Raw genomic sequence first — 14,396 nt, 5'->3', positions numbered from 1 at the left:
TTGGAACAGCTCTTATCACGGCTGCTACTGAGATACTTCCGGGTCATTTCACTCTGTTAGGAACCTTCCTCAGCAAAAAAGGACTATTCCACCGCAGCCCTGGTGTCTTCACTGATTCTGGCTGACTAGAGCTGTGCTTTAAGGTGGGCGGAGCCTGGAATTACATTAGGCACCAAAGTCCATGTATTAATATAAAGGAGAAGCTGTCCCACGGAGGGTGAGGGAGACAGTCCTGAGTATAGAGGTCTGATCAGCCAACAGAAGTGAAAACACCTGAGTGTGTTTTAAACTCTCTTGTACAAATTTGGTGTAAAACAGCTCTGAATGACAAGAACACATTTCTTATCTATATGTGCCCTTATTAAACCATATTCTGTTTCTGAAGGTCCCTGTTTTTTTTAATATGCTGAGATAAAGTCATTTCAGAAGCCGTCACCAGACCCCTCAGCTGCACGTAGACCGCAGTCAAGTCTGACACCCATATGATGAAGTGAGATGCATCTGTCACATGCGTGTCCCAGCAGCCGCGTGTGAAATGTGTCACAAACCAGCGTCCCAAAATCCAACACACAGATCAGGGAAGGGTTCAGTTCCACATTTCTACCGAGCAAGATCCAATAGTTATATTATTACTTATTACACACGGCTTTCTTGTTCTCACAGTACTGTTTTTAGTTGTGCACTGTGTCCCCGCATGGCTCCTCCGTTAAACAACACAATGAAAGGTGAAACCTCAGTTTCCACATGGAGACCTGACAGTGGTTGGTATTTCCAGACAACAATAAACAGAATAGTAGCCTAACATCAGGCAGCAGGATGTCTCTTAACTAACAGGACTGACTTTACTGTTTACATTCCATCGGTACCGACCATGTCATGCTAGCTTGACGGGAAGGAGGCTAAATAACGCTCCAAAGTTACGCTACATTTTGGTGCGGAAAAACTGGCATGGCCATTTTCAAAGGGGTCCCTTGACCTCTGACCTCCAGATATGTGAATGTAAATGGGTTCTATGGGTACCCACGAGTCTCCCCTTTACAGACATGCCCACTTTATGATAATCACATGCAGTTTGGGGCAAGTCATAGTCAAGTCAGCACACTGACACACTGACAGCTGTTGTTGCCTGTTGGGCTGCAGTTTGACATGTTATGATTTGAGCATATTTTTATGCTAAATGCAGTATGCAGTTTGGGGCAAAAGCCATGTAGTTATTGAATGCAGTATATGTGTTATTTTCACCTATTCTAAAATGGTGTATCTCAATATTTCTGCCGACTGGGGTGCCTAAAAAGTCTGGGAATTACTTAAATTGTGTACGACTGGAAAGCTGAGAAGTCAGCACAAAGACACAAGTATGGAGATGGTATGATACATCAACCCGGTCACACGAAAAGGCATGTGAATGACAAGATAATGCGCAAGGCAACAGCGTGTAATAAGAGCTCCGTTCTTGCTTTTGTAGTAGTCATGTAGTCTGTACTGACTGCAATGTAAACACATCCACGTCAATATGCTGTATGCTCAGAGCTAGTGATGTCGAGGTGAGAAAGAGGACTTTCAACCAGGAGACCGGTGTTCGAGACCAATGTTTTGTTTTGTAAGACTGGTGAATTTTCACTGGTATTGGTATCGACTAAATCTCTGGTATCGTGACATCCCTATCCGTAATGATATTACTTTATTTCCGTATGCATTGTACTTAGCTTACGTACTTATTTTAAGGCCAACCATGATGTTTTTTCCTAAACCTAACTAAGTGGTTTTGTTTCCCCCTGCTTGTACTGCACCTTCATACACGGCTGTAATAGTTCCGCCTCGGGGAGGAAAAACGTGACACTGATACGCTATCCTCTGGTGGGCAGGCATGTCTATGGATACATAGTACAGCAGACTGCATATATATTGATTTATTAACATATTTCAACGGTGCAGTAAAAGATAGCAGCGGGGGTATAAGAGAAAAAGAAGCAGCGAGCTGATTTAACAATGCAAGCATGTCTCAGAACATTAAAATAAAAATCTTTATGAGGTCGGAAATTAATTCAACATGTTTGGAAGGACACAAATGTGAGACATATTTTCCAAATAATGAAAATACCACAGGACATCTTTGAAGTTCTGGCTTTGGTAAACAACTAGGGATTTAAATGATCAATAAATCAGTCAATGTTTTAGATAATATGGTCAACGGGTAAAAGAATTGAATATACCACCACACCATTTGGACTGTGTGAAACAAAGACTAAACAAAACGGTTAATTATAGACAATATTTTAATAGCACGCACTAAATATAGCAGAGACTGAAGCCTACCCTGTCCTCCAACAACCCAGTTAGCTGACTAAACTATGATGAACTTAAGTTGTGGTCGTCTAGAAAAAAAAATTCAGTCTAGCCAGGTTGAGTAATGTTGTTTAAATCAAGAAAACCACAAACCTCAAAAGGAAAGTGTGAATGTGTGCTTGTGTTTTTCAAAAATGTACCCATAATTAGTCTGAAGGCTCATTTCCGCACTGGGATATACACACAGTAAACACACAACAATATTCTTCCTCAAACATCTGGCTGTGCAGACCTATAGGAGAAACACACACACACGTAACCCCAACCATAACTGGAAAATTAAGTTTTATAAAGTGAGTGGAATTTTTTTTTGTAGATCAGTCTCGGCAGTGACTAATCCAAATCTTACATTTTGCATTTCATTGACCTGTGCATAGTGCATTTTAGTTTAAAGCAGGAGTAGGTAGAAATAGAGCAAATATGATTAAAAAAGTTATTTTATAAAAAGGTCACTATATCCAGATAGTAGTACATAAGATAGGTAATCTAAAAAAAAAATCATGTGCCTCTGTGTCCTCCAGTGCTCCTAATGGCATCTGCAAGATTTCACAGACCGGAAGAAAACAACCAATCAGAGCCGAGCTGGAGCCTTGCCGTCTCTGAGCAGCTGTCAATCACTCGCAAACTCCGATCAAACGGTCAAACTAGGCAACGCTGATCAAATATGAATCAATATTCTGTTACTGCAATGCCTATTTCTCACGTAAATTTTTTTCAGAAACATCTTGTAGTGTACTCTTTAACTGTAAAATGAGGCAGTTTGTGACCCGGCAGCCATGTTGAGATCAGTTGAGGATATACAAAGCACCGCCCACCAGCCGGAGCAAATTTTCTCATTTTACAGCTAAATAGTACACTACAAGATGTTTCTGAAAACATTTTATGTGAGAAATAGGCATTACAGTAACAGAATATTGATTCATATTTGATCAGCGCTGCCTAGTTTGACCGTTTGGTCAGAGATTGCGAGTGATTGACAGCTGCCTCTGTTGAATGGACAGCCAATAGGAACGCTCTCTCTTTGAAATGACCTGTGATTGGCCAAAGTCTCCTGTCACGGGCTAGATATTTTTAAAGCCTGAAAACAGAGCCAAGAGGAGGAGCAGAAGTCTCTCAGAACACTTAAATTACAATATGCTGAAAGGTTGTCATGGAATTTTTTGCCCAATGATGCCAAAAACATTCTGCCTACTGCCGCTTTAAGTTAGAGAAAATGTGTGGTCTTGGCTCTTTCTCACGCAACACACATTTCCCAATTTCATCTCAATACAAAAAAAAACATCCCTGACCATTGTTTTCTTTTTTGGAAAACCTCTCCAAAGTCAGCAGCACGTAGTCCGAGCTGCCCAAACGGCAACAACACAAACCGCAATAATGGTCAGAAAAATCCCAAACTCCTCCAATGCACACCGAGATCACAGGCCGGTAAAGCTACACATTCAGCAATAACTTCACAACACGGCAAGCTCCAAACCTCAGCAGCACCATGACAACAATTACAGCCAGGAGAAGGAACAAGGCGTATCAAACCTTGTATTAGCCTTGACTTGTGCCAAAAGAACTTGGCCACAGCTCCAGCCCTGGGAAATACATTCATGATTTATGTCGAAAGCCGACGTTCAGTGCCAGTGCAGGAAATAGTGTGACCTTTATGTGGTCGAGGTGGAAAGTAAGGGTGGAGGTCAGGGTGGTGGAGGCATGGCCATGTAGCATCCTGTCACAGACAGTTAACAACTGTAACCATGACATTTCCCGACCATATGCCATGCACAGATAATGTAGAAAAGGAGAATTTGAACCCTTGTGTTTTGTTGATATTGGCATCACTTTCTCATCCCTTTTTATTTTTCTTCTCACATTATTATAACCCAGTTTGTAGGAAAATATTGAAGTGATAACCCCTCCCTTTTGCAATGAACAGAGCTTGCAGATTTGATGAAGCTGACGTTACTTATGCAGGCTGTTCTCATGCACGGTTCACCTACAAAAAGTAATGCACAGTAATTTGTATATATACCACAATATCAATTTGTATGTAATCCACGTAATCGTGAACAAGGAAGCTTAAAGAGCGACAAACGCCAATAGGGAGGAGGTCGGGTGGATGGGTGGGTCAAAAAATAGGAGACTGCTGTTCATGTCCCGTGTGAAGCTGTAAGTCAACGTTGCTTTATTTGTCTCGTAAATTCCATACTTAGGTAACGCCATTTCTGAAGTTATTCAAACCCAAAACACAATCTTTTCCTAAACCTAACCAAGTAGTATTCTTGGCTAAACCTAACCAAGTTGTTTCCTATGAAGACGGAAGTTTATTTTGAAAAGACTGCGTGCATGTAACGAGCGGAAATTGACACGAGTTGCTAGACATTCATAGGACAACGCACGAAAAATTAGTAATAACTTTTTTTAAGATGTTAAATGAGGATACAAGGGCTGTCAATCGATTAAGATATTTAATTGCAATTAATCGCATTATTGTCCATAGTTATTCACGATTAATCACATATTAATCGCAGAGATTTGTCAAGTATTTAATATTCTTATCAACATGGGAGTGGACAAATATGCTTCTTTATGCAACTGTGTGTTTATATTTATTATTGGAAATCAATTAACAACACAAAAAAATGGCAAATATTGTCCAGAAACCCTCACAGGTACTGAATTTAGCATAAAACATATGCTCAAATCATAACATGGCAAACTGCAGCCCAACAGGCAACAACAGCTGTCAGTGTGTCAGTGTGCTGACTTGACTATGAATTGCCCAAAACTGAATGTGATTATCATAAAGTGGGCATGTCTGTAAAGGGGAGACTCGTGGGTACCCAGAGAACCCATTTACATTCACATATCTTGAGGTTAGAGGTCAAGGGACCCCTTTGAAAATGGCCATGCCAGTTTTTCCTCGCCAAAATTTTGCACAAGATTGGAGCGTTATTTAACCTCCTTTGCGACAAACTAGTAAGACACGGTTGGTACTGATGGATTCCTTATGTTTTTCTAGTTTCATATGATGCCAGTATCTTCACTCTAGAATAAAAAAAATCGTAAGTTGCATTAACGTGTTATTATCGTGATAACTTTGACAGCTCTAGAGGATACGTTGAGTTATGTTTGGGGTCCTCAAAGAGGTCTGACCCCCCTGTTAGACCTCCTATGAACAACCAGAAATAAAACTCCAATAACAGAAATGCCAATAGACTTATTTGGTATTTGGGAGGTGTAGCGCGGCATATTAAGTACTGTCCAAACCAATCACAGATATAGAGCATCTGAAAGGCCATTAGTTAATCGAACAGAGGTGAGACATATGCAATGGTCATATTTTTAGGATAAGTAGTGAAGTATCTAGGTGACAAAATGTGTCTTTTGTGTGACCCAAAACCACCATATTCCACAGAAGCTCAACAGATACAACAACATGGCTTCATGTTTGATTAGCAGAGCAACTGATTTGTTTTCTGAACACCGTATTTCTGTCCCTAAAGTCTTTGCTTCATTTTGTGTAGGCAAGTAGTATAGAGGGGGTGCGTTTGCGCGTGCATGTGAAATGTGCGTGCACGTGAGCATGCGCGTGCGTGTGCGCGCGTGCGCGCGCGCGCGTGTGTGTGTGTGTGGGGATACAGGTGAACCCTTGGTGACCCTGGTGTCCTTTTTGTAACCCTAGGGCTGATGTTAATTATTGGTAGTTGTCCAAAGGTGTCTGCTGTAAGGTGTTATCAGTTGCTCCACAACAAAAAAAGAAAGACCCCATCCTGTGGATCCTGATGCAGATAAAAAATACAGTTGTATCCCAATATGTGTCTTTTATTACAGTATCATTAAAAGTTCAAACAAACCCCTGGTCCCTGTGACCAGGGGTTTTTGCTTTTTGGTGTTTCCACAGAAGACCCATACTGTTGATCCTGATTCAGATAAAAAAAAAAGTAGGTTGTATCCAAGATGTTATCAGTTGCTCAGTAAACAAAAGAAGACCCCCTCCTGTTGATACTGGTTCAGTGAACAAAACACAGTTGTATCCCTATATGTGAACTCCGTTGTATCCAAGAGGTGTCTTTTTTTATTACAGTACTCATAAAAGATCAAGCAAACCCCGGTGTGCAGTGGTCAAAATGTTTATGGCTTTTGATGATGTGGTGGTTGGTACTGTTTGTAGGCTATATCAGCATGGATCCTGTCAACCATATGTTTGTTTTGTGAGATGTCCTTAACTCCACCTTATAGGAGGTGTATATATAGTCACCATTCAGCTGCGGTCGTGTTTACCATACTTCACCAACTTTTGAAGAGGACACTTTCTCCTAACTCATCTCGTGCATTCTCACATATCGGGGCATTTTCTACCAATGGCGTCTTTTCCCTGTAAGTATAACCATTTTTATTTATGTTTTTATCTAACACAGTTATTTTTTCTTCCAATAATACCAGTTTGTTTTTATAGTAAAATAAAAATGTTGTTCTTAACAGTTTTATTTATCAGGTTACATGGCCAGTGGTAGCAACCGCCACGACAGAGGTATTGAAAACTTTCAACCTGGTGATAATGAAGGTATTTAATTCATTATACTTGTTTTGTATTTTGTTCATTATATAGAACTATTTTTTATTTTGTTTTAGACTAAGTGTATGTTGTTTTTATTTTATTTTTGTTCTGTTTTTTTTTTTTACATCTAGTGCCTTCAATCAGCTACTGGGGAACACCTTTTCAGCGGAGAGGGATCTTACAACCCCTAAACCAACTTTCAAAAGGTATGTACATGATATAATGTAGATGTTAAAATAATACATGGATAATTAATACATATGATTATTATAGCTAAATACTAAAGTGTGTGTGTGTGTGTGTTTGAATCTAGAAGAAGAAGAAGATTCGGACTTTGAGGAACCAAAGAGCAGGCTTAAAAGACCGAATAGACTTCAATCGGGCCCAGTAAAAAAGAGGCAAAAGGAAGAGAAGGAGCGCCATAGGGTTCTAGTGCATACAAGGTATGTATAAGATTACGGTATTCTATCTGTATCTACGATTATTTTTTTTTATATATGTACTAAGTCTTTTTTTTTTTTTTTTTTCACCTAATGTCTTGCATCAGACCGGTGATTGATGAGGACACCATTGAGTCAACATTGGATTCAGTTGTGTTGGCTTCGGTTACCGAGACGCTTCGACGTGAAGAGGCAGAGGACGTGTGTGCTGTCGTGGATCAATTGAAGTCGTTATTAGCAGCGCAGAGACAGCCGACCGCAAAGCTTGTGACAGATATTTCTCAAGAAGAAGATGACATTCAGCATGGTGAGTGGGAACCATACAGTGAATGGGGGGAGAATTTGAGTGTACCATGTGGTTATCTTAAGCAGGATTGGTTTGATTCACTTGTTGATTTTGAGGAGAAAACCTCTGACACACGCCCTGCGACACAGACGTGTGTGGGGGAGGATAATGAACAGCCTGGTTCTTCAGAACAATTAGAATTACTCGTCTGGAGCGACCTCGAGGATCTGTTGCCATCTTCACAACGACAGGCAATTCATCCTGATCAATTACGTACCCAAAGTGTGGTTGACTGTTGTGCCACTGAGGATTTGTCATTAGGGGGTGGGGTTGATATTGGCAACCGATTTGATAAATTCGAATGCATGGTGAACAGTAAATTAGCAGAAATACAGAAGGATCACAAAGAACAATATGAGTCTTTGAATAGTAAAATAGTTGAATTAGAAAAACAAAACAACAACTTATTAAATACTGTTCTGGCCGGGTGTAAATCCGATCTATTATATAGAGGTATTCTGACTTCTGACATCTGTGCCCTGCATGCTGCATGCAGCCAGTGGAGAACTGGTTAGAATCCAGAATAATATGGTTACGGGTCTATCACATATATCAAACATCCTAAAAAGCAGGCCTTCATCATAGTGCTCAAATATTAGCTGATAACATGTCACCTCCTAGAAAAATTTTCAAATATAGTGATGACGCTGGGCGTAACGTTGCTAATGATGATAATGATGTTAATGAAGTTGATAGTGATGAAATCTCTCATGTCCAACATACTGTCGAAGAATATATTACCCATAGTGACCAAAATGCAATGGGCCAGGGGCTACCACAATTACCCGGTGTAAAATACAATACTGAAACTATCAGAAAGTGGGCTGAATTCACCAATGCTAGGCTTGATTCTATTTTAGGTGATTTGTCTACTATTATTCCCACTGTAAATATTCCGCTTTCTGCTGCTGCTGCTGCTGCTGCTGCTGCTGTTGCTGTTGCTTCTACTTCTGCTTCTGCTGCAGAGACATTTGACATTGTGTCTGTCTGCCATGATTATAACAATGCTTTGATCACTGTTAATGATAGTGTTGATAATCATGATGACGATGGTCGTAACGCAACTAATGATGATACTGTCAATGAAGTAGACAGTGATGATGAAATCTCTCATATCACTCACACTGTCGAACAATATAACACAGTTAGTGACCAATATGCTATGAGACATGGTTTATCACAATTATCCGGTGTAAAATACAATACCAAAACTATCAGAAAGTGGGGTGAATTTACCAATGCGAGGCTTGATTCTATTTTAAGTGATTTGTCTACTGTTGTTCCTACTGTAAATGCTCTGGTTTCCGGGGCTGCTGCTGCTGCTGCTGCTGGTGCTGCTACAGAGACATTTGACACTGTGTCTGCCTGCAATGACGATAATAATGCTTTGATCAGGGCTAGTGTTGATAATCATGATGTGAGCAGCGCTACTGCTCTGAATAACGAACACCAGGGCTTTGTGGGTGACCATGTAGAAGCTTCTCCGCGTGTAGACAGTCTTAGCAGATGCTTACAGGATGGGGCGGGTAGACTTGTAGAAAACACCCGTGTCCCTGTTAGAGATATACAAGTTAGAAACATACCCGCATTTAATGCCTCTGAATTGCGTCAGCGTGTTGATTTTAGGGATATTAATCTTGATGATCCCGAGCAGGTACCTAATCGAGTTAGAGAGAGACTGTCTGGGGTGCTAGAGAGAGCCTTAGAGGATTCCCCACCCACCAGTGTTTTAAATGTCATCTTGAGGGGCCCATCACTGGCTAGCGATGTACAAGCCGTCTTAAACGCAGATAATGAATACAATGTGGATTTGTTCATGGAGGAAATATCACAGGTCTTACAAAGCAATGATGATTCTATGACGGATGATGAATTGGAGTTTATTGTTACAGTTGCTAGGGATAGTTGTGGTGGTGGATCACATCGTCTGAGATTGGGTCAAGTTTCCTATGAGGAAATTTTGGCCAAAAAAGGTCGACATCTGTACAATCCTGACAACATGGGGGCCAACAATCTATGTTTTTCTATCTGTCTTGCACATTTTGTTAACAATGCTATGGCTGGAGATGAAAAATTGGAATATGCAAAACAGTTGTACACTGCAGTCGGTTTTGATCACATGCACAAAGTATCGTTCTCCGATGTCACCAAATTTGAGAAACACCTAGACATGAAAATAATAGTCTTCCATCATGGCTCTGCGCGTAAACGCTTGCAGTGTTTCCAAACATGCGACGCACCACACAAGCGTACAGTCTGGTTATACTTACACAATGACCACTACTATCTGATTGAAAACCAGACAGGGTTTTTCGGGGCTTCATATGTGTGTGAGTATTGCTATGATACGTATGAAACGCCTCTGTACCACAACTGTAAGCATAGATGCAATGTCTGTTTTACACAGGAGTGTCATACGTACCAAGGTCGCACGTTAAAGTGCCCTGACTGTAAACGCATATGTAAATCACAATTCTGTTTCACGCAACACAAAGTACCTGAAGTAAAACACAAAGTTATACCATGTACAGCATTAAAATACTGTGAGGCATGTGGAAAAACATACTGCAGTGTACAACTGTTTTGCATATTCCAATTTTTCATCTCCAGCCATAGCATTGTTAACAAAATGTGCAAGACAGATAGAAAAACATAGATTGTTGGCCCCCATGTTGTCAGGATTGTACAGATGTCGACCTTTTTTGGCCAAAATTTCCTCATAGGAAACTTGACCCAATCTCAGACGATGTGATCCACCACCACAACTATCCCTAGCAACTGTAACAATAAACTCCAATTCATCATCCGTCATAGAATCATCATTGCTTTGTAAGACCTGTGATATTTCCTCCATGAACAAATCCACATTGTATTCATTATCTGCGTTTAAGACGGCTTGTACATCGCTAGCCAGTGATGGGCCCCTCAAGATGACATTTAAAACACTGGTGGGTGGGGAATCCTCTAAGGCTCTCTCTAGCACCCCAGACAGTCTCTCTCTAACTCGATTAGGTACCTGCTCGGGATCATCAAGATTAATATCCCTAAAATCAACACGCTGACGCAATTCAGAGGCATTAAATGCGGGTATGTTTCTAACTTGTATATCTCTAACAGGGACACGGGTGTTTTCTACAAGTCTACCCGCCCCATCCTGTAAGCATCTGCTAAGACTGTCTACACGCGGAGAAGCTTCTACATGGTCACCCACAAAGCCCTGGTGTTCGTTATTCAGAGCAGTAGCGCTGCTCACATCATGATTATCAACACTAGCCCTGATCAAAGCATTATTATCGTCATTGCAGGCAGACACAGTGTCAAATGTCTCTGTAGCAGCACCAGCAGCAGCAGCAGCAGCAGCAGCAGCCCCGGAAACCAGAGCATTTACAGTAGGAACAACAGTAGACAAATCACTTAAAATAGAATCAAGCCTCGCATTGGTAAATTCACCCCACTTTCTGATAGTTTTGGTATTGTATTTTACACCGGATAATTGTGATAAACCATGTCTCATAGCATATTGGTCACTAACTGTGTTATATTGTTCGACAGTGTGAGTGATATGAGAGATTTCATCATCACTGTCTACTTCATTGACAGTATCATCATTAGTTGCGTTACGACCATCGTCATCATGATTATCAACACTATCATTAACAGTGATCAAAGCATTGTTATAATCATGGCAGACAGACACAATGTCAAATGTCTCTGCAGCAGAAGCAGAAGTAGAAGCAACAGCAACAGCAGCAGCAGCAGCAGCATCAGAAAGCGGAATATTTACAGTGGGAATAATAGTAGACAAATCACCTAAAATAGAATCAAGCCTAGCATTGGTGAATTCAGCCCACTTTCTGATAGTTTCAGTATTGTATTTTACACCGGGTAATTGTGGTAGCCCCTGGCCCATTGCATTTTGGTCACTATGGGTAATATATTCTTCGACAGTATGTTGGACATGAGAGATTTCATCACTATCAACTTCATTAACATCATTATCATCATTAGCAACGTTACGCCCAGCGTCATCACTATATTTGAAAATTTTTCTAGGAGGTGACATGTTATCAGCTAATATTTGAGCACTATGATGAAGGCCTGCTTTTTAGGATGTTTGATATATGTGATAGACCCGTAACCATATTATTCTGGATTCTAACCAGTTCTCCACTGGCTGCATGCAGGGCACAGATGTCAGAAGTCAGAATACCTCTATATAATAGATCGGATTTACACCCGGCCAGAACAGTATTTAATAAGTTGTTGTTTTGTTTTTCTAATTCAACTATTTTACTATTCAAAGACTCATATTGTTCTTTGTGATCCTTCTGTATTTCTGCTAATTTACTGTTCACCATGCATTCGAATTTATCAAATCGGTTGCCAATATCAACCCCACCCCCTAATGACAAATCCTCAGTGGCACAACAGTCAACCACACTTTGGGTACGTAATTGATCAGGATGAATTGCCTGTCGTTGTGAAGATGGCAACAGATCCTCGAGGTCGCTCCAGACGAGTAATTCTAATTGTTCTGAAGAACCAGGCTGTTCATTATCCTCCCCCACACACGTCTGTGTCGCAGGGCGTGTGTCAGAGGTTTTCTCCTCAAAATCAACAAGTGAATCAAACCAATCCTGCTTAAGATAACCACATGGTACACTCAAATTCTCCCCCCATTCACTGTATGGTTCCCACTCACCATGCTGAATGTCATCTTCTTCTTGAGAAATATCTGTCACAAGCTTTGCGGTCGGCTGTCTCTGCGCTGCTAATAACGACTTCAATTGATCCACGACAGCACACACGTCCTCTGCCTCTTCACGTCGAAGCGTCTCGGTAACCGAAGCCAACACAACTGAATCCAATGTTGACTCAATGGTGTCCTCATCAATCACCGGTCTGATGCAAGACATTAGGTGAAAAAAAAAAAAAAAAAAGACTTAGTACATATATAAAAAAAAATAATCGTAGATACAGATAGAATACCGTAATCTTATACATACCTTGTATGCACTAGAACCCTATGGCGCTCCTTCTCTTCCTTTTGCCTCTTTTTTACTGGGCCCGATTGAAGTCTATTCGGTCTTTTAAGCCTGCTCTTTGGTTCCTCAAAGTCCGAATCTTCTTCTTCTTCTAGATTCAAACACACACACACACACACACTTTAGTATTTAGCTATAATAATCATATGTATTAATTATCCATGTATTATTTTAACATCTACATTATATCATGTACATACCTTTTGAAAGTTGGTTTAGGGGTTGTAAGATCCCTCTCCGCTGAAAAGGTGTTCCCCAGTAGCTGATTGAAGGCACTAGATGTAAAAAAAAAAAACAGAACAAAAATAAAATAAAAACAACATACACTTAGTCTAAAACAAAATAAAAAATAGTTCTATATAATGAACAAAATACAAAACAAGTATAATGAATTAAATACCTTCATTATCACCAGGTTGAAAGTTTTCAATACCTCTGTCGTGGCGGTTGCTACCACTGGCCATGTAACCTGATAAATAAAACTGTTAAGAACAACATTTTTATTTTACTATAAAAACAAACTGGTATTATTGGAAGAAAAAATAACTGTGTTAGATAAAAACATAAATAAAAATGGTTATACTTACAGGGAAAAGACGCCATTGGTAGAAAATGCCCCGATATGTGAGAATGCACGAGATGAGTTAGGAGAAAGTGTCCTCTTCAAAAGTTGGTGAAGTATGGTAAACACGACCGCAGCTGAATGGTGACTATATATACACCTCCTATAAGGTGGAGTTAAGGACATCTCACAAAACAAACATATGGTTGACAGGATCCATGCTGATATAGCCTACAAACAGTACCAACCACCACATCATCAAAAGCCATAAACATTTTGACCACTGCACACCGGGGTTTGCTTGATCTTTTATGAGTACTGTAATAAAAAAAGACACCTCTTGGATACAACGGAGTTCACATATAGGGATACAACTGTGTTTTGTTCACTGAACCAGTATCAACAGGAGGGGGTCTTCTTTTGTTTACTGAGCAACTGATAACATCTTGGATACAACCTACTTTTTTTTTTATCTGAATCAGGATCAACAGTATGGGTCTTCTGTGGAAACACCAAAAAGCAAAAACCCCTGGTCACAGGGACCAGGGGTTTGTTTGAACTTTTAATGATACTGTAATAAAAGACACATATTGGGATACAACTGTATTTTTTATCTGCATCAGGATCCACAGGATGGGGTCTTTCTTTTTTTGTTGTGGAGCAACTGATAACACCTTACAGCAGACACCTTTGGACAACTACCAATAATTAACATCAGCCCTAGGGTTACAAAAAGGACACCAGGGTCACCAAGGGTTCACCTGTATCCCCACACACACACACGCGCGCGCGCACGCACGCGCATGCTCACGTGCACGCGCATTTCACATGCACGCGCAAACGCACCCCCTCTATACTACTTAGGCAGTTCACTTTGTAGACGTGAATAGCAAAAAACATCAAGCCACTTGGCAAGAGTGACGATGTTCCAGTGTTATTTGAACGTTTTAAAGGCGAACACATGTTAGCAATTATTCCTAGGAGTTTCCCTGAACCAGCATGGGGAAGTTATGTAATCACACTCCCTGATGAAAAATTGCTCTCACCCTTCCTATCTTAACGTGGAAACATTAGGACTCTACCTCATTCTTTTATTTTGAAATATATTCCA

At 40.4% G+C, this 14,396-nt stretch overlaps 1 protein-coding gene and 2 long non-coding RNA genes across 6 annotated transcripts in view; 2 read left to right on the top strand and 1 right to left on the bottom strand.

Annotated features, from left to right (window-relative positions):
* Nucleotides 1–14,396, top strand: part of LOC141773667 (echinoderm microtubule-associated protein-like 6) — a 512,018-nt gene that overhangs the window by 357,587 nt on the left and 140,035 nt on the right. The window lies entirely within an intron of this gene.
* On the top strand, nt 6,774–7,686 carry LOC141773477 (uncharacterized). The gene is made up of 4 exons (XR_012595124.1): nt 6,774–6,898; nt 7,024–7,098; nt 7,206–7,335; nt 7,440–7,686. It is a non-coding gene; the product is annotated as an uncharacterized LOC141773477 (long non-coding RNA).
* LOC141773476 (uncharacterized) lies at nt 12,334–13,248 on the bottom strand. The gene is made up of 4 exons (XR_012595123.1): nt 13,124–13,248; nt 12,924–12,998; nt 12,685–12,814; nt 12,334–12,580 (listed from the first exon to the last, which is right to left on the bottom strand). It is a non-coding gene; the product is annotated as an uncharacterized LOC141773476 (long non-coding RNA).

This window comes from Sebastes fasciatus, chromosome 9 (genome assembly GCF_043250625.1).
Source record: "Sebastes fasciatus isolate fSebFas1 chromosome 9, fSebFas1.pri, whole genome shotgun sequence".
NCBI lineage: Eukaryota > Metazoa > Chordata > Actinopteri > Perciformes > Sebastidae > Sebastes > Sebastes fasciatus.
This window is presented reverse-complemented; position numbering and strand designations above follow the sequence as displayed.